Below are 26,117 nucleotides of genomic sequence, written 5' to 3' on the forward strand. Positions count from 1 at the left end.
TGCGGCTCCCGGGGCGCTCCAGAGTGACGTCAGAGCGCCCCAGGCGCATGGATGACGTGATCGCATGGCACGTCATCCATGCGCATGGGGCGCTCTGACGTCACTCTGGAGCGCCCCGAGAGCCGCACGGTTGGTAAGTATACCGCTCCCCCGATCCCCGCTCCTACTATGGCAACCAGGACTTTAATAGCGTCCTGGTGTCACGAGGGTGTCAAGAGCCACGCCTGACTCCGTTGTACCCGGGGTCAGGAGGTCGCAGCGGTTGGCTGCACGCTCTATGTCAGATAGGGAAGTTTCCTTATTGTAGCTTTCTGGGTTTGCTTTACAAACCCTTTTGGCTCACTCAGGGATCCGTAGCTCCTTCTCTCAGCTGTTCCTTGTCCAGCACTCCCAATCCTCCTTATATTCCCCTCTCACACTTCTCTGGTTGCCAGATATAGAGCTTCCTGCCTGGACATCTATTCTGACCCACTGGAGCTGTGTTGCTGCGTTCTCTGAGTGTTGCCTTAGAACGCTACCCTCCGGATCCCTGTTGGACCTTTGTGGACAATTGTTGCCGTCCACCTGGGTGTTTGTGTTTGTCTGTGTTTGTCTGTCCTCTCCCTGGTGTTTCCCTCTTAGTGCAGTGGTGAGGACTAGCGATCCCACCGGCCCGTTCATTATCTAGGGCTCATTTCAGGGAAAGCCAGGGTTTAGGCACGTGATCGCCGCACGGGTGAGGAACCCGTCTAGGGACGACAGGGCAGGCAGGTACCAGCTGCAAGGTGAGTTAGGGGTCACCACCTTTCCCTCTCCCTTGTGCAGGGCTTTCCCTGTTTTCCTCCCTGTGTGTGTTGCCGGTCATTACACCTGGCTGCCATAGTAACACTGAAAGCATTTTGAAGACGGATCTGTCTTCAAATGCTTTCAGTACACTTGCGTTTTTCCGGATCCGGCGTGTAATTCCGGCAAGTGGAGTACACGCCGCATCCGGACAATGCAAGTGTCAAAGAGGCCTAAAAGTGCCCAATTTTTCACTCTGGAAGGGCTCTACTGAAAGGTTAGTTCCAAATGGATCTACCAATAGGTACAGGTTTTGATAAATTCCTGGGGCTCTGTCACAACGCATCTCATGAGAGCCACCAGAAGACAAACCAGTCTGAAGCTGACAGTGGAGCAGGTGACTTGGGACTAGGACCTTTCATTTTATATTTTTTTGTCTACTGCCACATGTCCTGCTGGTGAAATGATTACAGCAGACTGTGTGATACTTATATATCTTTGTATAGCTGTTGGTTTGACTCTCAAAATAATTCCTTCCATTGGGCTCAAGGTAACCCAGTCCAGCACTGACAAAATTACAAGGAGGTGGTTTAACCTTGACTTGCTTTTTCTATCAATACCAGTTACGGGTATGGTGCATCTGAGCATACTGGACGTCATAGAGAGGGGTCACCTTTCCCTAAAACGGAAAGAGAGACGCTACTATAATAATCATCAGCTTTTGGCCTGGTGGACTTGGACCATTCATGTATTATATAGATGAGCATTGATTTCAATGGCCTCAGTGTCATACTACAGTCGTGGCCAAAAGTTTTGAGAATTACATAAATATTGGAAATTGGAAAAGTTGCTGCTTAAGTTTTTATAATAGCAATTTGCATATACTCCAGAATGTTATGAAGAGTGATCAGATGAATTGCATAGTCCTTCTTTGCCAGGAAAATTAACTTAATCCCAAAAAAACCTTTCCACTGCATTTCATTGCTGCCATTAAAGGACCTGCTGAGATCATTTCAGTAATCGTCTTGTTAACTCAGGTGAAAATGTTGACGAGCACAAGGCTGGAGATCATTATGTCAGGCTGATTGGGTTAAAATGGCAGACTTGACCTGTTAAAAGGAGGGTGATGCTTGAAATCATTGTTATTCCATTGTTAACCATGGTGACCTTCAAAGAAATGCGTGCAGCCATCATTGTGTTGCAAAAAAATGGCTTCACAGGCAAGGATATTGTGGCTACTAAGATTGCACCTCAATCAACAATTTATAGGATCATCAAGAACAAGGAAAGAGGCTCAATTCTTGTTAAGAAGGCTTCAGGGCGTCCAAGAAAGTCCAGCAAGCGCCAGGATCGTCTCCTAAAGAGGATTCAGCTGCGGGATCGGAGGGCCACCAGTGCAGAGCTTGCTCAGGAATGGCAGCAGGCAGGTGTGAGCGCGTCTGCACGCACAGTGAGGCGAAGATTTTTGGAAGATGGCCCATCTACCTGGGACTTCTGAGCAGAGTACTTTTGTAGCTGGTTCCTACACAGCCCTGAATATTGGAGGCTTTAGTAAGTCCAAAGTGAGGCAGTATCTTTAGTGATAGGGACCCATCTGCGGAAGCCACCTTGATGCTTGGTAGGTGGGCCCGACACGTATGTGCGCTAAGAGCTTCCATTACTCATTTATAGTCGGTATTGTACCACTTTTATCTAGAATGACCCCCATTTCTTAGCTCTATTGTTTGCATGTATAATGGTGTGCAGTCATTTTGTTTTTTGTACTGGTGTCAAGAAGGGCAGCAAAGAAGCCACTTCTCTCCAAAAAAACCACCAGGGACAGATTTATCTTCTGCAGAAAATATGGTGAATGGACTGCTGAGGACTGGGGCAAAGTCATATTCTCCGATGAAGCCTCTTTCCGATTGTTTGGGGGATCAGGAAAAAGGCAGAGAAAAGGTGAGCGCTACCATCAGTCCTGTGTCATGCCAACAGTAAAGCATCCTGAGACCATTCATGTGTGGGGTTGCTTCTCATCCAAGGGAGTGGGCTCACTCGCAATTTTGCCCAAAAACACAGCCATGAATAAAGAATGGTACCAAAACACCCTCCAACAGCAACTTCTTCCAACAATCCAACAACAGTTTGGTGAAGAACAATTCATTTTCCAGCACAATGGAGCACCGTGCCATAAGGCAAAAGTGATAACTAAGTGGCTCGGGGACCTAAAGTTGACATTTTGGGTCCATGGCCTGGAAACTTCCCAGATCTTAATCCCATTGAGAACTTGTGGTCAATCCTCAAGAGGCGGGTGGACAAACAAAAACCCACTAATTCTGACAAACTCCAAGAAGTGATTATGAAAGAATGGGTTGCTATCAGTCAGGAATTGGCCCAGAAGTTGATTGAGAGCATGCCCAGTCGAATTGCAGAGGTCCTGAAAAAGAAGGGCCAACACTGCAAATACTGACTCTTTGCATAAATGTCATGTAATTGTCGATAAAAGCCTTTGAAACGTATGAAGTGCGTGTAATTATATTTCACTACATCACAGAAACAACTGAAACAAAGATCTAAAAGCAGTTTAGCAGCAAACTTTGTGAAAACTAATATTTGTGTCATTCTCAAAACTTTTGGCCACGACTGTACATATCCTTTGCAGGGACTTCTCAGGTTGTGGCTACTTCCCTTTGCAAAAATCATCTGTTTTCCAGCTGTCTGAGATGTCAGACCCTACAGCTCTTATATTGAAAAGACTGTGATGAGACAACCCCTTTTCCTGATATGACAAAATTACATTTATGCTTTTCCAATGAACAGTTTGGGACAATCAGATGATGTTCTACCAGACCGAACATTTATTCGACTTGCAGTTTATGGTGCCTCCAAAAACATTACATCCGGAGAATATCCCTATAATACTACATGTGATGGATCAGAATACTTCAGAGCAGGGGTGGACTGGGAACTTAAAGTGGCCCTGGAAAAAGAAAACTAAAAGTGGCCACATGTTATAGGCGGGTCCAAAAGGGTACAGAAGGTGGGACAACCCAAATAGGCAGGGTCAGCAATACCATAGCAGAAAATACCATAGTGAAGCACAATATATTGCCCCAAAAGCTGTCTCGCTGTGGTGGCCATCAATAGATACCTATTTTCTGTCCAGGCATCTCTGATTAGGATATGGAGCTGCTGGTTTAGGGAATGAGATGCAGGCCAATAATTCTCACAGCTTAATTACCCCTAAGAGCTTATTATGTACCCCGCCAGAGGCAGAAAGAAGGGTGTGGGTGGCCCCCTGGGCATCGGCCCAACAGGAAATTTCCCTGTAAAGTCTATGGCCAATCCACCCCTGCTTCAGCGGCACAGAGTTGGCCCAGAGCAGGCTACGAAGACTATGTTTCAAATCTCAATTCATGTTGGCAAAAGTCCTGTGAACACAGATACTGTATATTTCATGTGAGCGTTTACATACACATTTGTCATCAGAACTAAAAACTGAAACTTTCTGCAGGTTTTAGCTTCTAATTTATGTGTTCCTCTGCACTAAAACTTTCTGATTATAGTTTCATTTTGATGAGAACTTTATGTTGTTTTCTTAAGTCATGATTTTCCAAGGCAAAAGTCATAAATCAAGTACCCAGACTTACAAGTGACCCCGGTACAATGTTCTTCCTGACTTCTTACAATGTAATATTTCACTGCCAGCCATTCTAGATACCTGAAAGAAATAACACATTACTTCACAACCAATTAACACTGCCCTGACCTTCTGGCCTTGCAGCATTTAATCTTGGACATAAATGAAAAAGCCCCAGCACATCCAATGTTCAGTAGTGTCCTTTATTCACCCATATAGCAACGTTTTAGTCCTCTTGCTGGGACTTTATATATACAGATGAAATTCGAAAAATTAGAATATTGTGCAAAAGTCCATTTATTTCAGTTATGCAAATTAAAAGTAATTGCATTAATGCAGCTTAAAATTATAATTTTGTGAAAAGGTTCAATATTCTAGGCTCAAAGTGTCAGACTCTAGTCAGCTAATTAATCCATACCCCCTGAGCAAAGGATACCTCAAAATTGAGACTTTGGGGTTTCATAAGCTGTAAGCCATAATCATCCAAATTATAACAAATAAAGGTTTGAAATATCTCGCTTTGCATGTAATGAGTCTCTCATATGTTAGTTTCACCTTTTAAGTTGCATTACTGAAATAAATGAACTTTGTACAATATTCTAATTTTTCGAGTTTCACCTGTATATATATATATATATATATAAAAAAAATACACACACAGTGCCTTGAAAAAGTATTCATACTTTTCTACATTTTCTCACGACGCTACACCTACAAACTTAAATATATTATATTGGAATTTTATGTCACAGCCCAACACAAAGTAACAAGTATGTGTGAAGTGAATAGAAAATGATACATAGTGTTCAAAATGTATAATAAATAAAACATGTGCCATTTTTTCAAGTGGTCTAGGATAAAAAAAGAGAGGTTGACACTAGCATTTAAGGTAATGTAGGGTTAGTGCATGAGTTAAAGGGGCTGTCCGGCTGCTAAAATGTTTTTAAAACATTAAAATGGTTTTAAAAAAATAATCACTATTTCACCCATTTATTCCCAGGTCTCTACTAGCTGGTCCCTCTTGACATAGATATTTGATCTCTTAGGCTACTTTCACACTTAATATTTTCCGGTATTGAGATCCATCATAGGTCTCAAAACCAGAAAAAAATGGTTCAGTTTTGTCCCCATTCATTGTCAATGGGGACAAAACGTAATTGAACAGAACGGAGTGCTCCAAAATGCATTCCATTCCGTTTGGTTGTGTTCTCATACCGGAGAGCAAACAGCAGCATGCTGCGGTTTGCTTTCCGTCAAGTGATGCGGAGCAAGACAGATGCGTTTTCTCTGACACAATAGAAAACGGATCCGTCCCCCATTGACTTTAAATAGAGTTCATAACGGATCCGTCTTGGCTATGTTAAAGATAATACAACCGGATCCGTTCATAACGGATGCAGACGTTTGTATTATCAGTAACGGAAGCGTTTTTGCTGAACCCTGCCGGATCCAGTAAAAACGCAAGTGTGAAAGTAGCCTTAGCCAGGACCTGACTGAGGAGGGTGACCACTGCAACCAGTGATTTGCTCAGTGGTCACATTAGGGGCAGAAGAATGGTTAATGCCAACTTCCCGGTTGTTTAGGGTAGCGGAGGAGGAATTTATACCTAGTGATTCTGAGGTCTGGTCACCTCCCTAAGCACCAGTGATGTCTCTGTAGCTTCTTACAGGAAGCTGATGCAATGTGCTCCTTGTGTTTAGCTTCCTCGTCCTCCACCACCCTAGCATGAAACAGAGAAGATTTTGAGGCTGAGATTTTACAGCTAGTTGTCCCTTCGCTCATAAATAAGGGCAAGCTTAGACTGGCCCACAGGGAAATAGGTGAATCCCACGGAGGGCCCCATAGTATAGTGGGCCCCTAGTCCTCTACCTTTTTCACAAGTTGGTGGACAATAGACTGCACTACATACAGATAGGCAGCGTACAGCATCTCAACCATCCTATGTTCCTATAAAAACCTGGGTAGATTATGCAACAAATTACCCAGTTTATTAGTATAGATGAATCAGGTGTCTGAGGTGACTTGTAGGTACAGAGGTGGGCCAGCCAGCATCCTCTTTCATGAAGGACCTGCCTTATCAAAGTCGTTTCAGGGACCCTGATAATCAACTATCTGGTAGCAACTTTTTGCTGCCTGCCACTGCTTGAGAGGATAATATTTGCATGTAGATTTACAGTGGGCTCTCAGAAGGAATTTTACTGGTGTAGTCTAAGCACCCCTGTCCAACACTGAGTAAGGGAACTTTCTGGAGGAGCATGTGATATTACAGACCCCAATGTGACATCTAATATTCTTCTTAAACACAATTATTTACAATCTCATGGATCTAGGAAATGACCACCATTACAGCTCTCTTAGAGTTGTCATTGGGACTTGTCAATGGCAAATTTGTCCTGCAGAGATAAACGGACAGGAGGTGTAACTAAGGCAGACCATATACCTTAGAAAGCTGTTGGCCAAATGCTTATTCGGCTGATAGCTAACTTTCACGATTCTCCCATACACATGCAAGTTTGGCTAAGTGGCATGTGTATGACACCTCTGGAGGCAGCAAGATCAAAAGAATCAGGCATAATGAAGTCCAACAACCCAATTCTTATCTTACCCTACATCTGCCGACAGGAGAGAGTCAGAAGGCTACCATGTACATCAGATGGCTGGCCAATCCCACTAAAATCAGCCCCTACATCTAATGTGTATGGTCAGCTTACGAGTCAAGTTAGAACTAGGCCAGAAAGAGTGAGTGACCACAGAGAAGGCCAGGCATTGGAAAGCTACAAGGTTTTAGTGGCGCTGACTGTTCTTTCCTGTCCATGCAATCCCAAGAATCAGCCCAGTGCTCCTCTTCAGCTTGACAAAGAGATTTAATCTGTGTCCGGGTACATTGTGAGGCTGGAAGATAAATAAAAAAAATCCACTTTTTGTGGCATGCTGTCCTTTACTGGAGGAAATTGTTCTTTCTTGACCTAAGATATCTGGTCATCAATGTAGGACATCATACATATAACATGGTTAGAAGTTTCTCAGTTGAGCATGGAGTATGAAGACTGGAGTCAGTAACATCAACGGGTGGATAACGTTGTCAGAAAATCTCTTGCCTCTCTGGTATAAGTTGTTTCCAAACTCTCGTTCTCCAGCTGTTGTGGAGCTGCAACTCCCATAGACTTTCAGGATATGTAGGGAGTTGTAGTTACACAACAGATTGGAGACCATTGCCTTACATATTGAATGGCTGGTCATCTACAAAGAGTTCCCATTCACTATATTACTTTCACCATAAAGTGGACTGTGCCTTCAGGGTTTAGTCTTTTGTCAGAGAGGGAACGTCTAAATGATCTTTCCAACATAACGACTCTTCATGTAAAGAATTTGCTGCAATTATCACTCAAACGCATATTGTATCTTCTGGAACATTGCTATATCTTTCAACTTTTGAAGGCTGCAAAGAGGGACAAATCATGCATCATCTGCATTTTTTTTCTGCCCCAAAGTGTTCACAAGATTTTGGGAAAACTATAGGTCTCAGCCCACTGAAGCTTCATATGAGATGCTATGGAGTAGAGCATGCAGCTGGCGGAGTATGCTTTGAGTTGTCGTTTCCCTAAAGAATCAATGGAGGACCAAAGGTACCTGAGGTCCTGGGACAGCACCCACAAAATGAGACTTCCCATTAGATCTTGGACCATTGGAAGGTCTGCATTACTGTTATGAAAGGTAAGATGATCCAAGGTGAGTCCTCCAGAGATCCTAGTCTTCATGCCCAGATAGATTCTCCCAATCTATGCCACCCAGAGTTTTCTAATTGTGCCTCTGGCACTCACTATTTAAACTGGTGGTCTATACCCTACTTATCTCTAGAACCACCACCTCTTAAAATTCACTCAGAAGAGGTGGCCATATATGTGTATAACTATAACTTTTTGTCCCTTAGAGAGACAGGACTACGCACACCTGGCCACCTCTCCTATATAAAACAACAATCAATAGTCTGGTGGGTCTTAGGTCTGAGCTGCAATGAGCTCCAGACCAAAGTTTTTGCCAAGGTCCTCCACTACCCTTAAGGTGACCCTGTCTGAGGTTGGTCGCTATGTAAAGAATGGCCAAGAGGTGTTTACTCTGAAGGTAAATCCCATGATGATTCAGGATGCAGCACTGATTTCATAGTCTTCATAGGAGCTTTCTCCATGACCAACAGAAGATGGGAAATTGATGTGACAACTTCTCTGGCCACATTTTTGGCCCAGAAAACAACTGGGGGGTCACATATCAAACCCATTTAACTATGATGCCAGGGAGTTGTAAATCTGGTACAAAAGCTAAGGACTGGGGCTAAATGCCATAATACTGTCCTTCTGTAGACAGAATATGGATCTGCACAGCCAAAAGTCTTTTTTGAAGTTTCTCTTCCATGTTCATTTTTCTATGTATTTTGTACAGTCATCAAAATATCAAGCTTATGTTCCCAGAGTAACTTCCTGGTGACATTGCCAGGAAACTGGTCTCTGTCACCACAATCTCCGGGATCTTAGGACAACTTCCAGAATATTTTGGGAGAATGTTATGGGAGTTATGGGTAAGAAGATGACATCATCATGATGAATGTATGGGGGAAAGTGATAAGACATCCTAGAGAAACAGTCCGTTGGGGTCATTGCACTGCTTCACTGGAATTACAGCTGTCATCTCCTCACAGGAACATGAAAATATATGCCGAACATCTGGAGCTATTTCAAAGAGCAGCTCAATCCATCACAATTTAAGGAGTTCCACAAAATTCTAGAAGAAATTAGGAGATCTTCAGCCTTACACTGGTGCTTCTTGTGTAGTCTACTCTTGCCTGAGAAACATATTTCCTGACCTTTATAACACTTCTTTATAGTATACTTTGTGTGTCAATCTATTACCATTATTAAGATCTCTGCTTGCTGTGAGGGAATGTCTATTCATTTATTTTTACTCACATAGAATAGTGAAAGTCTAGTTTACGTCTAGGCTCTAAAACTTGTACAAACCTAAGTGAGGGGTTCCTACAGTTGCATCCATCTTGAGTGATTTCCAACCTGTACCTCTCCAACTGTTGGAGTAGGAGAACTATAACTCCCAGATTAACCATACAGTCTGCTGAGAGTTGTAGTTTTGTAACAACTGGAGCCATGGGTTGTGGATCACTGGTCTGGAAAAAACCTCTGTGAGATGAATACATCACTAGCACAAATCTCACATACAGGGGATTGTTTCTGCTGGATAGAACTGAATATGTCTGCATGGTTTTGATTAACGGGGATGTCTTTCTAAATCCAAAGCCTTGTAGATGCAGGGGAGTGCTTAAATAAAAAAATAAAAAAATAGGCACTCGTCTTAGAAAGGTCCCGCCAATCCAGCACTGCAGCTCCTGTCCCTGGCGTTTCCAGCTCCTGCAGGACCGGACCTTTTAACATGCCGTTTCTACTCCTGTGACCCCCAATCACTGGCCTCAACATTAATGAGCACAAGAACTGCACGTGACCTCTGAGCTTTTGCAGTGACGAGGCATCCTTGCACAGGTGACCACTGAGGCCAGTGATTGACTGCAGCGGTCAAGTGAGTGGAAACAGCATGTCATCACTTCCGATCTAGTGGGGTCGGGAGCCATGGGGCTGGATTAGCGTGATTTTTAAAAACTGAATGGCTCTTTTTAAAATTTTTATTCACCTTAAGCAATTAATTTTTTTGGCCTCTAAGTCCGTGAGGGGGTGAGGACTGCTGTTTTTGAAATAGCTTTCAAAGTCTGGTGATATGCTGTTTCTCATTTGTTTTTGTAATTCACAGGGGATGGAAGCTACCCTGTTAGGCTCTGGTCTTTGCAGCACACATATCCTCAGCTCACACTAGACTGAATTACTTCCTCCTAGAGAAGTAGGGTGGTGCCAGCCTTCCCTAGCAACTAGCTAGGAACCTCCTGATCTCTCAATATACAGCCTATGGGACCTAAGTGCACCAAATACAGTGACATCAACACTTGCAAAAGGGACATTGCAAACACTCTTAGGTTTAGCCCAAAGTCAAACTGGTAGGTTGACTCTGGTTCCACACCCACTGAACATAACATAGGCACAATGCTTTGTAGGGCTAGCTCAGCTAACTACTAATACAGTGCTTGATAGTTTGTGAACCCTTCAAAATTGTATATATTACTATATAAATTTAATCTAAAACTACATCAGATTTTCAAAAAGTAGATAAAGATAACCAAATCAAAGAAATGAATACAAATATCAGACCTGGTCATTTATTTATTGAGTAAATTGATCCAATATCACATGTCTGTGAGTGGTAAAAGTATGTAAACCCTTGCTTTCAGTATCTGGTGTGACCTCCTTGTGCATCAATAACTGCAAATAAACATTTCTGATAATTGTTGATTAGTCCTGCACATTGGCTTGGAGGAATTTTAGCCCATTCCTCCATTTAAAACAGCTTTAGCTCTGCTATGTTGGGGGATTTCCTCCCATTAACTGCTCATGTCAGATCCTTTCACAACATTTCTGTTGTATTAGGGTCAGGACTGTGACTTGGCCATTCAAAAACTTAAACTTTATTCTTCTTTAACTATTCTTTGGTAGAACAACTTGTGTGCTTGGGGTCGTTGTCTTGCTGCATGACCCATGTCCTCTTGAGATATCCTTTACAGTTTGCTGGTATACTTAATTCAGGATTCATTGTTCCAAACATAACTTTTCTCATTTAAACCAAAAGGTTCTGATTTGGGCTCATTATCCACAAAACATTGTTCCATCAGCCTTCTGGCTTGTCCAGGTGATCTTTAGCAAGCTGCAGATTGGCAGCAATATTTATTTTGGAGAGCAACTGCTTTTTTTTTGCAATCCTGCCATGTACACCATTGTTTTTCAGTGTCCTACAGATGGTTAACTCGTGAACATCAACATTAGCTAATGTGAGAAAGACCTTTAGTTGCTTATAGGTTACCTTGGGTTCCATTGTGACCTTTCAAACTATTACAGTCTTTGCTCTTGGTGTTATCTTTGTCGGTCAACCACTCCTGGGAATGTTAATAGAGGACTTGAATTTCCTCCATTTGTACATAATCTGTCTGACTGTGGATTGGTGGAGCCCAAACTCCTTAGAGGTGGTTTTGTAACCTTTTCCAGCCTGATGAGCATCAACAACTCTTCTTCTGATGAACTCAGAAATCTCGTTTGTCTGTGCCATGATACACCTCCACAAACATTTCTTGAGAAGGTCAGACTTTGATAGAACCTTGTTCTTTAAATAAAACAGGTCGCTCACACCTGTCTCACCTTCATATTGTCTGCCTAATTCTAAAGGTTCACATACTTGTGCCACTCACAGACATGTGAAATTGGATTATTTTCCTCAATAAAGACATGACCAAGTCTAATATTTTTCACTTGTTTGTTTGATTTGGTTATCTTTATTGACTTTTCTGATTTGTATGAAAATCTGATGTCATTTTAAGTCAAATGTATACAGAAATCTAGAAAATTCTGAAGTGTTCACAAACTTTCAAGCACCACTGTACAGTCTGGAGAAAAAGTACTTTTAATCCATATGCAAATAAGCAGTTATGTGCAGTGAGAGTGGGCCCAAGACATTCTGTGCACCATTGCTCCGACCAGTTTCTCTCCCAGCCCCTCTCTCTCCTTGATTGACAGGGCCAGGTGAGATGACTTTGTAGACACACTTTGGAATTACCTGAACGTCTGCATTGATTAGCGATAAAATGTAGTTGTGATTGATGCCTAAGTCACAATGTAACTAAACTAATAACACACAAAGACTTGTACCATTCATGTATTTTATTAAGCACAGTGAGCAATCATCCCCAGTGCAGGGAGAAAAAGTAAATAAACCCTTGATTTTAATAACCAATAGATTCAACCTTAGCAGCAATCTCCTCCAATCATTCAGCCGGCATCCCGTAACAACGCAGGGGGGGGGGTCATTTGACCCCCCCCCCCCCGTATTGACGATCGCAGAAAACCGCAGGTCAATTCAGACCTGCGGTTTTCTGCGTTTCTGGTCCATTCGGGTGTCCTGTGACCCGATGAACCGGAAAAAGACTGCGCTCGGTGGCGTGATTACACACCACCAATCACAGTGCGAAGATTTGCAGAGGCGGTGCTGGCCCTGGTGCTGAACACTGCTGTCCAGGGTGCTGATTGGTGCAGGGGAGAGAGGCGCGAGATTCAAACTTCCTGCGCTCCTCTCTCCCCTCCTCTTCCTGTCCAGCACCATGACCGTGCAGCACCGTTCAGCACCAGCTCCTGTGTCCCCCTAATCGGCATCCATCATCCTCCTGCACCCATCGCCACCCAGGTAGGTTAGGGTCAGTGAGGGAGAGGCACCGTTAGGAAGGGAAAGAAGGGAAAAGTTAGTTAGGAAAAAAAAAAAAAGAACTTTTACACAAAACTTTCTTTGATCCATCTATCAGACCCCAGACCCCCCCCCCCCCCCCGCCACTTGCAGCCTCGTGCTGCATATGGGTCTAGTCCAAAAACCCAGTGTCAGGCAATACTGGAGTGGGGACGTCCTGTACCAGACTCCACTGTACAGTCTGGCCATGACACGTCCCCGGTTTGAGGCCATCCGGAAATGTCTGCATTATTCCGATAATGCAGCATGTCCACCCCGAGGTGATCCTGCCTATGACCGGCTGTATAATATACGGCCAGTCATCGATCACTTTGGGGCCAAATTTGAACAGGCCTAAGTACCTGGAAGGGAGGTCGCGGTTGATGAGTCTCTCGTTGCGTTCAAGGGGAGACTCAGTTTCCGCCAATATATTCCCACAAAGCGGGCAAGGTATGGCGTGAAGCTATACAAAATTTGTGAGAGTACCTCAGGGTACACTTACAAATTTCGTGTGTACGAGGGGCGAGATTCCTGTATTCAACCCCCAGAATGTCCCCCCACTCTGGGTGTTAGCGGGAAACTCGTGTGGGACCTTATGTACCCACTGCTGGATAGTGGTTACCACTTGTACGTGGATAACTTTTATACCAGCATTCCCTTGTTCAGGTCCCTTGCCGCCAGATCCACGTTCGCTTGTGGGACCGTGCGGAAAAATCAATGCGGCCTCCCTGCCCACCCCCTCCAGGTACCTATCCCCAGGGGTGAGACCCGTGCACTTACCAGTGGAAACCTGTTGCTGGTCAGGTATAAGGACAAGAGGGATGTCCTTATGCTGTCCACAATCCACGGTAACAGCATCACCCCAGTCCCTGTGCGAGGTACCGCGGCAACGGTCCTCAAGCCCGATTGTATCGTCGACTACAATCGGTATATGGGAGGAGTTGATCTCTCTGATCAAGTCCTCACGCCATATAATGCCATGCGCAAAACCCGGGCATGGTACAAAAAAGTTGCGGTCTACTTGGTACAGGTTGCCATGTACAACTCTTTTGTACTATCCCGAAGCGCTGGCAGCACAGGGACATTCCTCCAATTCTATGAGGCAGTCCTCAAAGACCTGATCTTTTCGGACCGGGAAAGAGCAGGCCGGAGTACCTCGGGAACTGAAGGCGCCCGGATCGTCAAAAAAAGATGCAGAGTGTGTCACAAGAGGGGGATACGGAAGGACACCACTACTCAATGTGACACGTGCCCCGATCATCCGGGCCTCTGCATTATCGATTGCTTCAGGGAGTATCACACTTCCATGGAGTACTAAATTTTTATAATCCCCAACAGTCCACTAGAGAACATAAAACACTATGGCTCTCAGACTTTGGAGACACAGAAACAATTTTTTTCCCCCAAAAAAATATTAGTTTTAGAGCAGGCATCCTCAAACTGCGGCCCTCCAGATGTTGTAAAACTATAACTCCCAGCATGCCCAGACAACCTACAGCCATCAGCAGGGCATGGTGGGAATTGTAGTTTTACATCTGGAGGGCTGCAGTTTTAGGATGCCTGCTTAGTGTCTCCAAAGTCTGAGAGCCATACATATTGGGCACCGTCGCATGCGTAAAAGTCGTCGCTATAAAAATAACTTTTGACCAAACGCCTCGGATGAACGGTGTTAAAAATATAAAATAAAAACGGTGCCAAAACACCTATTTTTGGGCAAAATTTTTATTTTAATCCTTCTTGCCGGTAATAAAGCAAGGGTTAACAGCCAAACAAAACTCAATATTTATGGCCCTGATTCTGTAGTTTGCAGAAACACCCCATATGTGGTCGTAAATGGCTATATAGCCGCACGGCAGGGCATAGAACGAAGGGAACTCCATACGGTTTCTGGAAGGCAAATTTTGATGGACAGTTTTTTTTTTTTACTCCATGTCCCATTAGAAGCCCCCCTGATGTAGCCTAGACTAGAAACTCCAAAAAAGTGACCCCATCTAAGAAACTACACCCCTCAAGGTATTCAAAAGTTACTTTACAAACTATGTTAACCCTTTTGGTGTTCCACAAAACTCAATAGCGAATGTAGAAACAATTTTAGAATTTAATTTTTTTATTACATTGCCTCAAAAAAGGGTAATATAGAGCAACCAAAATCATATTTACCCCTAAAATAGTCCCAAAACAACAACCACCTTATCCCGTAGTTTCCTAGATGGGGTCACTTTTATGGAGTTTCTACTCTAGGGGTCCATCAGGGGGGCTTGAAAGGGTACATGGTGTAAATAAACCAGTCCAGCAAAATCTGCCTTCCAAAAACCATATGGCGTTCCCCTTCTTCTATGTCCTGCCATTTAGCCAAATAGTAGTTTACAACCACATATGGGGTGTTTCTGCAAACTACAGAATCAGGGCAACCCATTTTGAGTTTTGTTTGGCTGTTAACCCATTTTTTCCAGTAATAAAGGAAGGGTTAAAATGTAAAATTTTCCAAAAAATAGAAATTTAAAAATTGTTTCTCCATCTGCCACTAACTCTTGTGGAACACCTAAAGGGTTAACAAAGTTTGTAAACCCAGTTTTGAATACCTTGAGGGGTGTACTTTCTTAGATGGAGTCACTTTTTTAAAATTTCTATTCTAGGGGTGCAACAGGGGGCTTCAAATGGGACATGGTATAAACAAAACCAGTCCAGCAAAATCTGCCTTCCAAAACCCATATGGTGTTCCCCTCCTTCTATGTGCTCCCGTTCGGCCAAACAGTAGTTTACGACCACATATGGGGTGTTTCTGCAAACTACAGAATCAGGGCAACCCATTTTGAGTTTTGTTTGGCAGTTAACCCTTGTTTTACTCCTGAAAAAAATGTATTATATTGGAACATTTTCCAAAAAATAGAAATTTCTAAATTGTTTCTCCATCTGCCATTAACTCTTGTGGAAGACCTAAAGGGTTAATAAAGTTTGACAAAACAGTTTTGAATACCTTGAGGGGTGTAGTTTCAAGAATGGGGTCATTTTTGGGAGGTTTCTATTATCACAATATGACTTCAAACCTGAACTGGGATTTTGAAGATTTCTGAAAAATTTCAAAATTTGCTTCTAAACTTCTAAGCCTTGTAACATCCCCAAAAAATAAAATATCATTCCCAAAATACTACAAACATGAAGTAGACATATGGGGAATGTAAAGTCATCACAATTTTTGGGGGTATTACTATGTATTACGGAAGTAGAGAAACTGAAACTTTGAAATTTGCTAATTTTTCTAAATGTTTGGTAAAAATTTTATTTTTTGTGTCATGAAGTACAATATGTGACGAAAAAACTATCTCAGAACGGCCTGGGTAAGTCAAAGCGTTTTAAAGTTATGAGCACTTAAAGGGACACTGGTCAGATTTGCAAAAAATGGCCAAGTCCTTAAGGTGAAATAGGGCCGAGTCCTTAAGGGGTTAAAGTCTAAAAGGTTTATGATTCAAAAAAATACAAGTGGCAAGTTCTTGGCTCCAAGGCAGCTCCAAATGTTTTTTTTTTTTCCTCTTGGACCTTTGGGGCCCACTATGATATAAGAACCTGGGCTCACTGGAGAATAGCAGCCCCAAACCATGATGTCCCCTCCACCATGATTCACTGTTGGGAAGTGGTTTTGATGTTGGTGTGCTTTGTTCTTTTTCCACCAGCGTCATTGAAGGAAACCACAAGCCCTTCTCAAGTTTGCCCGAGACTACCTGGATGCTCCTCAATGCTTCTTGGAAAATGTTCATATGAGACAAAAGTAGAACTTTTTAGCACAAAGCTATGTTTATAGGAAGAAGAACATTATTCCACAACAACGCCATTATCTTATCCCAACTGTGAAACATGTTGCTTTGCTGCCTCAGGGTCTGAACACATTGAGGAAGGTGTATGAAAGCATTTTACAGGTGAATGTAAGGGTGTTGAAGTGCATTTGTGCTAAAAAGATCTCCATTTGAGAGAAGCACCAGGGATATTTCCATGAACACATGTGTTAGCAGGTCCAACTTCAAGCTGCTTTAATTATTCCATCCTAAACAAGCCACGGATTTCATCCTTTGAAACCTGAGCTTACCTCCTCACCTCTATCGGGTGGCCAATGCAATTACTTTAAGTCACAGTATGATTGAAATTTTTACCACTAGATCAACTTTTGCAGACAAGTGAAAGATTAAATAAACACAATCAAAAGGAAATTCAGACACAATCACTTTGCAGACATACAAACATAACACAATACCCTGAGAGCCACCATGGGTTTGTCTTTCTGAAGTCTGGGAAAGTTGAGGTGACTTCTAGGGCTTGGTTCCCCTGTTGAGGAGCGATCACCTTGGCATTAGTGCAGTGTTAGTCTTGTAAATCGCTGTGAGTAGGGACACTGCTGTGGTCTCATCGTCTAAATAAGTTCTGGCGTGCCGCCTGTGTGCCTGGAGCCCCCCTAGTCTTAAGTCAACAATCTTCTTCTAGGCCTCAAAGTCTTGAGCCATTCCTGGTCATCTACCGATGTTTGCTTTGGAGATGTAACAACAAACAAAAGAAGGATATTGTAGGAAATTATCCGAGACTTAACTTGGGACAGAGATACGATCCGAGCAGAACAAAGGCCTGGTGCGGGATTTCGCAATAGGCAAGGGCAAGAGCAAGGGCCAGCGCTGTGTTTGCTTTCTCTCAATGCTAATAAAAAAATAAAACAGAAGATTATGAAGCTTATGAAAACAGTGTCCGCTTACAGGAGAATGCAATTTACTCCTTTAGGATGAGGCAACAAATTTCACCGCAACATGGTAAAACATTGTGCAAAACAGGAAAAATGAGCATTAGTAACCAATGCCAGGCAGCTGGTTGGCCCCTGATTCTTCTAGGACCACCTGGTTTCAGAAAGTAAAGTTAATACTTTGTAGTAAGTTTCCAATATTATTTCTGTACCAGGTCTTGAGGGTTTTCAAGATCTTTGCTTGCTGTCATTTAATACATTCCTAATTTAATTCCAGTGATCATAAATACTTTTCGATCATGTCTATTGTTTTGTAGGGTCCACAGCTAGTTACGGTATGTTCACACCTTCAGGATTTGCCTACAGTTTTTTAGCTGCAGCAGAGATCTGATTTCTGAATGCAGAGCCGTTCATGAATTAGCCCTATTGTCAGTCAATGGGGTCAATCCACGGCCCGTGAATGGGGCATAGGTTTGCTGGAGGTCATTTAAAGAAGTTCTCCGAGGCTTTAACTAAAGTCTACGTTTCAGTTAACCTGTGGAAAAAAATTCATTTCAGCAGTACTTACCATTGCACTGCACCGCCGATTCCGCAATCTTGGCTGTGATCACGTGACCGCCCAACTGGCTGTGGACCCTTCTGCTGAATTCTCAACCGGATGTGTTCCGTTCTGTTCAGCTGGAGGAAGAAACAGGAGCACATACGGTCCAGATTTCAGCAGAAGAGTCCGCAGCCACTCGGGAGGTCATGTGATCACAGCCGAGATTGCTGAATCTTCAAACACGCGCGTATCTAGATTCCACTCGATAGTGAGGGGAATGAAGACAAAAAGGGGGGGGGGGTAGGGGGCGACAATAGAATAGTACGTTCGACACAAATATAAAATGATTGAAAGACAAAGGTGCTCACCTTTTAGGGTTGTGCTACTGTAGACTTGTAGGATTATAGACCCTTTTACCAGGACTGCAGCCGCAGAAGGAGTTTCTTTGGGATCGGATGCCCAATCCCCCAAAAATTACTTGTAAAAGAGAAAATTCTGGTCCACACTGGTGAAGAAGGTCTTTAGATATCAAATCTTCTTTATTTCATAGGTAGCATATATACATAAAACAATGCGTTTCGGGGCTCAAAAAGTCCCCTTCATCGGGTTATTAAGTTATAATGCAAGCAGAGAGTGGACAGATATATATATGCATAAAAAAACGCCAAAAACAGAGTACCTGTGGGCTGCCTCCAAATGGGAGGGGCTAACCCCAGGTGTGATAATAAATGCATATTATAAAACCTTTATTAAAATATCAATCTGAGCTCATTATAAGGTGGGGAGTATGTCCACCAGTTAATTATGGAAAACGATTCTTCCAAATATTAGAAAGTATAAGGGAAATTGATAATCTGTCTGGCCAGAGAGAAAGGGTCACATGACCGCTTCTCTCTGGTCACATGATTGCCTTGTGGGTGGGGGCGGGCCTGCAGTTCATCTTACTTACTGGCAGTGAGGAGGGCTCAGGCAGCCCCCTGGGCATCGGCCCACCAGGAAATTTCACTTTAAGGTCTATGGGTAATCCTTCCCTGCACTTGACCATCTAATGTGTAAGGGAGCCTCCTGCCTACACCCTTAATTGAAAATACACAATAGATAATGATTGGGCAGATGGCTTTCAACTGGCCAATAAGCCACCGTGCGGGAAGGTTGTTTTCTCCCATCTTCCTGTCCAGGACACAGCATGCATGTCTATAGACGGGTCAGAGGAGATAGCTGACAGCCGAATGAGCGAGGCCTTACAGTCCAGTTATCAGAGCTCTGTCATGTAACAAGCCACACACTCGGGAAACTCGTGTCTGTGCACTTATTCCTTTGTTTGTTTTTACTTCTTTGCACTTTTTTTTTACTTCCCCTTATAACTAAAAACCATCCACAAGCTGACGTTGACTAGTCTTTTAATATTATATTACTAGTCGTCCACTGCTCAATAATACCCCACTGCGTCCTGCAGCCCTGATCATTAACAACTGAATATCCAATGCAAATATCACACATTTATATTCAGATTACGTAGAGGTTTGTGTAATAAAGAGCTGAGATGCCGTCCAAATAAAGCAATAATAAGATCCATCTTCAGCATCTACCCTACTTGCTGACTGTTTTTAGCTATCAAGAGATTATTTTTCTACATTGCATAAGTGAAAACTGCAAGAAAAAATGTACGTACTGTATATTACAAAAAATGGTACATTTCTCGACTGTGTAGCCAGTGCTAGTCACACATGGACCTCAATTTGAAGGCCTCTTTTCGGCTACAGATGAAAGACTTGGTGATTGCACTTTGTCGGTTACAGATGATGCAGATAAGAGCTTTACTAGAAGTCATGTGCATTTTAAGGTGATTATTTCTTTACTTTACAGATGTTACTGGGTTTTGGGGGATGACAACAAAGGATTGCAACAGGATGGACTGTATCCAGATACTGTAATTACCTCCAGCAGGCATATGTTACACAGCCCAGCGCACCAAGTCTCCCAATAGCTTCTCAGATGATGTTATCATATGGAGATGAATGGGATGCTCTGTAGTACATTGTACACCGCATTAAGCTCATTCCTCCCCAGGGTCAGGGGGCCAGGCCCATATCACAGGAACAATTTTGCAATTTAACAGATATCTAACGTCACTTGGATCACACAAGTTCAATGGAGACCATAGTGGCAAGGATGTATATATAAAAAAAGAAACGTTTGGCAGCACCAATTCACACCATAAAAGCGGGTGCTATGTCCAGGGAATTTCACTGCTTACCCTTGTAAATAGTCGGAAAAGGACAGCAACTCCAATATTACCAAAAAGATTATTTATTGGGCCACAGTGGCACAGTGAGGCAACGTTTTGGCTCAAAATCCAGAGCCTGGCTTGAGAAAGGCTCTGGATTTTGAGCCGAAACGTTGCCTCACTGTGCCACTGTGGCCCAATAAATAATCTTTTTGGTAATATTGGAGTTGCTGTCCTTTTCCGACTATATATATATATATATATATATATATATATACTGTATATATACAGTATATATTTGGGATATAAAAAACATTTACTGGTCTGTCCAATTAATTTATGGGACTGGTGTCTATGTTAAAGGGGGCAACACGGTGGCTCAGTGGTTAGAGTTGAGGGTCCTAGGTTCACATGGAGTTTGTATGTTCTCCCTGTGTTTGCATGGTAATGTAGCTTGTGAGCTCCTCTGGAGACGGCTAGTAATGATAATGTCTGTAAAGCACTGCGGAATATGTATGCTTTATATCAGGGAGTAACATAAATTAAGGGATTTATCAAGACTTATCGATGACCTATCCTTAGGATATATCATCAATATTAGATCAAGGGGGTTCAACTGCCGACATCACTTATCGGTCATCTGATAGAAGAAGCAATGACAGGTCCTCTATAAGCATTTACAGTGAGTACACCCCTCACATTTTTGTAAATATTTTATTCACTCTTTTCATGGGACAGCACTGAAGAGCTGACACTTTGATCCGATGTAAATTAGTCCGTGTACAGCCTGCATAACAGTGTAAATTGGGCGTGCCCTCAACATAACTCAACGCTCAGCCATTAATGTCTAAACCGCTGGCAACAATACTGAGTACACCCCTCAGTAAAAATGGCCAAATTGTGCCCAAAGTGTCTATATTTTGTGTGGCCACCATTATTTTCCAGCAGTGTCTTAACTCTCTTGGGCATGGAGTTCACTAGAGCTTCACAGGTCACCACTGGAATCCTCTTCCACTCCTCCATGACGACATCACCTGATGGATGTTAGAGACCTTGTGCTCCTCTGCCTTTCGTTGCCCCACAGATGCTCAATAGTGTTTAGGTCTGGAGAAATGCTTGGCCAGTCCAGCACCTTTACCCTCAGTTTCTTTAGCAAGGCAGTGGTCTTCTTGGAGGTGTGTTTGGGGTCGTTATCATGTTGGAATACTGCCCTGCGGCCCAGTTTCCGGAGGGGATCATGCTCTGCTTCAGTATGTCACAGTACATGATGGCATTCATGGTTCCCTCAATGAACTGTAGCTCCCCACAGCCGGCAGCACTCATACAGCCACAAACCACACTCCACCACCATGCCTGACTGTAGGTAAGACATTATTGTCTTTGTGCTCCGCACCTGGTTGCCGCCACACACTCCTGACACCATCTGAACCAAATAAGTTTATCTTGGTCTCATCAGACCACAGGACATGGTTCCAGTAATCCATGTCCTTCTTCTGCTTGTCTTCAGCAAACTGTTTGCAGACTTTGATACAATGTACAGTAGTCAGTGTATGGCTTGTATAATTTGGTTTTCCCCTCAAAATAACTTAACACACTCTAATTAATGTCTACACCGCTGGCAACAGAAGTGAGTACACCCCTCAGTGAAAATGGCAAATTGTGTCCAATTGTTGCTCTGTATAAAGATGGCCGAGGCTATAAGAAGATTGCCAGCACCCTGAAACTGAGCTGCAGCACGGTGGCCAAGACCATACAACGGTTTAACAAGACAGGTTCCACTTAGAACAGGCCGCGGCATGGTCAACAAAGAAGTTGAGTGCACATGCTCAGCGCCATAGCCAGAGGTTGTACGAGTGCTGCCAGCATTGCTGCAGGGGTTACAGGGGTGGGGGGGTCTGCCTGTCAGTGCTCAGACCATACACCGCACACTGCATCACATCTGTCTGCATTGGTGTCATCCCAGAAGGAAGCCTCTTCTAAAGATGATGCACAAGAAAGCCTGCAAACAGTTTGCTGAAGACAAGCAGAAGAAGGACATGGATTACTGGAACCATGTCCTGCGGTCTGATGAGACCAAGATAAACTTATTTGGTTCAGATGGTGTCAGGAGTGTGTGGCGGCAACCAGGTGAGGAGCACAAAGACAAGTGTGTCCTGCCTACAGTCAGGCATGGTGGTGGAGTGTCATGGTTTAGGGCTACATGAGTGCTGCCGGCTGTGGGGAGCTACAGTTCATTGAGGGTACCATGAATGCCATCATGTACTGTGACATACTGAAGCAGAGCATGATCCCCTCCAGAAACTGGGCCGCAGGGCAGTATTCCAACATGATAACGACCCCAAACACACCTCCAAGAAGACCACTGCCTTGCTAAGAGAAACTGAGGGTAAAGGTGCTGGACTGGCCAAGCATTTCTCCAGACCTAAACACTATTGAGCATCTGTGGGGCAACAAAAGGCAGAGGAGCACAAGGTCTCTAACATCCATCAGGTGATGTCGTCATGGAGGAGTGGAAGAGGATTCCAGTGGTGACCTGTGAAGCTCTAGTGAACTCCATGCCCAAGAGAGTTAAGACACTGCTGGAAAATAATGACGGCCACACAAAATATTGACACTTTGGGCACAATTTAGCAATTTTCACTGAGGGGTGTACTCAGTATTGTTGACAGCGGTTTAGACATTAATGGCTGAGTGTTGAGTTATGTTGAGGACACACCCAATTTACACTGTTATACAAGCTGTACACTGACTGCTTTACATCGGATCAAAGTGTCAGCTCTTCAGTGCTGTCCCATGAAAAGATAGAATAAAATATTTACAAAAATGTGAGGGATGGACTCACGTTTGTGAGATACTGTATATTATGTATAATGCCAGATGAAAATGTTGTGGGGGGAATCACATGAAAATATTAAATATAAAGATTTTTCCAATCCTGGATTTATCCTGTAAACCATACAGGCAATACATTAAAATACACACAAATGTATACCAAAAAAATTGATATGTCAGGTTGTCAGTGTCCCTGGATCGCCCAGGTTGTCGGCGTCCCTGGATCGCCCAGGTTCTGTCTTCATTTAAATGTCAGTGTCCCTGGATCGCCCAGGTTGTCAGTGTCCCTGGATCGCCCAGGTTGTCAGCGTCCCTGGATCGCCCAGGTTGTCAGCGTCCCTGGATCGCCCAGGTTGTCAGCGTCCCTGGATCGCCCAGGTTGTCAGCGTCCCTGGATCGCCCAGGTTGTCAGCGTCCCTGGATCGCCCAGGTTGTCAGCGTCCCTGGATCGCCCAGGTTGTCAGCGTCCCTGGATCGCCCAGGTTGTCAGCGTCCCTGGTTCGCCCAGGTTGTTAGCGTCCCTGGATCGCCCAGGTGGTCAGCGTCCCTGGATCGCCCAGGTGGTCAGCGTTCCTGGATCGCCCAGGTGGTCAGCGTTCCTGGATCGCCCAGGTTGTCAGCGTCCCTGGATCGCCCAGGTTGTCAGCGTCCCTGGATCGCCCAGGTTGTCAGCGTCCCTGGATCGCCCAGGTTGTCAGCGTCCCTGGTTCGCCCAGGTTGTTAGCGTCCCTGGATCGCCCAGGTGGTCAGCGTCCCTGGATCGCCCAGGTGGTCAGCGTTCCTGGATCGCTCAGGTTGTCAGCGTTCCTGGATCGCCCAGGTTGTCAGTGTTCCTGGTACACCCAGGTTCTGTCTTCGTTTTCTAAAGCCACCCTTCGGGGTATTCAAAAGGAGGGGAAGGGTCCGTGAGCCATAGGCAACCTGTGTCCGGTAAATTGTTCAGGGATCTTTCTTCGTCATTGGATGGTAATCCTTTTGGGCCCTTCACTAGCCTGGTTTTGAAAGCGGCCATGTATCTCACCTTTTATGGATTCCTCCGGCCCGGTGAGGTTCTGGCGGGTCCAAATCGCCATAACCATCCTCTGAAGCAGCATCTGTTATGGGGCCAGGGCCATTACACTCCCCTGCTACCTTCCACCAAAACCATTCAGACGGGACCCCCTTCCGAGGTAAATTCTATCCCACGTTGAACGATTGGTGCCCGGTTCAGGTGCTGCATCAACTGCTAGCCCTCATCCAAGGTTCATCACCAGATAGCCCGCTCCTGCCACACGCAGGCAAGCCTCTCAGCACCCTCAGTTTATATCTTTCATCCGTGCCCTCGCCCAGGGTCTAGGCTATGACCCCAAGGTAATTTCGGGCCACTCATGTCGCTAGGGGCAGCCTCCGCTGCTTCTCGGCATCAGGTGCCAGCTCATGTCATCCGGTCCATGGGGCGGTGGCGGTCCTCCTGCTTCACTAGGTATATACCCAATCCCCGAGTAGAGATATCTTGTGCCTTTCGATCACTGGCTTTGTAGTTTGCAAAAAGTGTTGTACCTAACTGATGTTTTTTGCCCCCTTTTTTTTTTCACTGGTGTACCCGCGCCCGTGGCTCCCGGCACAATTCAGCCACTATGTTCAGGGCAGGTTTCTCTGCGTGCGCCGACGTTGTCCTAGCCCTGACCATAAATAGTAAGGCTGTTGGCAGCCTGCATTTGTGAGAGGGGCGTCTGGCTATTTATCCCCCTACCTGCCGCTCAGCCAGGCGCCCGAGCCTCACGCCCCTCCCTCCCGCCCTTTTTCTCAAAGCTCCCTTTTCAGGTATGCCCCCTTTTTTTTTCACTGGTGTACCCGCGCCCGTGGCTCCCGGCACAATTCAGCCACTATGTTCAGGGCAGGTTTCTCTGCGTGCGCCGACGTTGTCCTAGCCCTGACCATAAATATATATATATATATATATATATATATATATATACAGTCCTGATCAAAAGTTTAATTAAGACCAGTTAAAAAATGGCAAAAAATCCTATTTAGCATGGCTGGATCTTAACAAAGTTCCAAGTAGAGCTTCAACGTGCAACAAGAAGAAATGGGAGTGAGACAAAACATTTTTTGAGCATTCAATTTAATGAAAAAACAACGAATAAACTGAAACAGGCTGTTTTTCAGGTGATCAAATTTTAGGACCACACCTCCCAAAAAAAACTAAACACCCCCCAAAACAGAAATCCAACTTCCAAACATGAACTCAGTAATGAGTAGCTCCGCCGTTATTGCTTATCACTTCAAAAATTTGTTTCGGCATGCTTGATGCAAGCGTTTCCATGAGGAGAGTGGGAACATTTCTCCAAGTGGTGAAGACGGCCGCACGAAAAGGCCATCTACTGTCTGGAACTGTTGTCCATTTTTGTAAACTTCCCTTGCCATCCATCCCCAAAGGTTCTCAATTGGATTTAGATCAGAGGAACACGCAGGATGGGCCAAAAGAGTGATGTTATTCTCCTGGAAGAAGTCCCATGTCCTGCGGGCATTGTGTACTGTAGCGTTGTCCTGTTGAAAAACCCAGTCGTTACCACACAGACGAGGGCCCTCAGTCATGAGGAATGCTCTCTGCAACATCTGGACATAGCCAGCGGCCGTTTGACGCCCCTGCACTTCCTGAAGCTCCATTGTTCCACTGAAAGAAAAAGCACCCCAGACCATTATGGCGCCCCCTCCACTGTGGCGCGTAGAAAACATCTCAGGTGGGATCTGCTTGTCATGCCAGTAACATTGGAAACCATCAGGACCATCAAGGTTAATTTTTTCTCATCAGAGAATAAAACTTTCTTCCACCTTTGAATGTGCCATGTTTGGTGCTCTCTTGCAAAGTCCAAACGAGCAGTTCTGTGGCGTTCAAGGAGACGAGGTCTTTGAAGACGTTTTGTTTTTGAAGCCCTTCAGTCTCAGATGCCGTCTGATGGTTATGGGGCTGTAGTCAGCACCAGTAAGGGCCTTAATTTGGGTCGAGGATCGTCCATTGATGGACAGCCAATTGGATCCTCCGGCTCAGTATTGATTA

The sequence above is a fragment of the Bufo gargarizans genome, chromosome 5 (assembly GCF_014858855.1).
Source record: "Bufo gargarizans isolate SCDJY-AF-19 chromosome 5, ASM1485885v1, whole genome shotgun sequence".
In the NCBI taxonomy this organism is placed as follows: domain Eukaryota; kingdom Metazoa; phylum Chordata; class Amphibia; order Anura; family Bufonidae; genus Bufo; species Bufo gargarizans.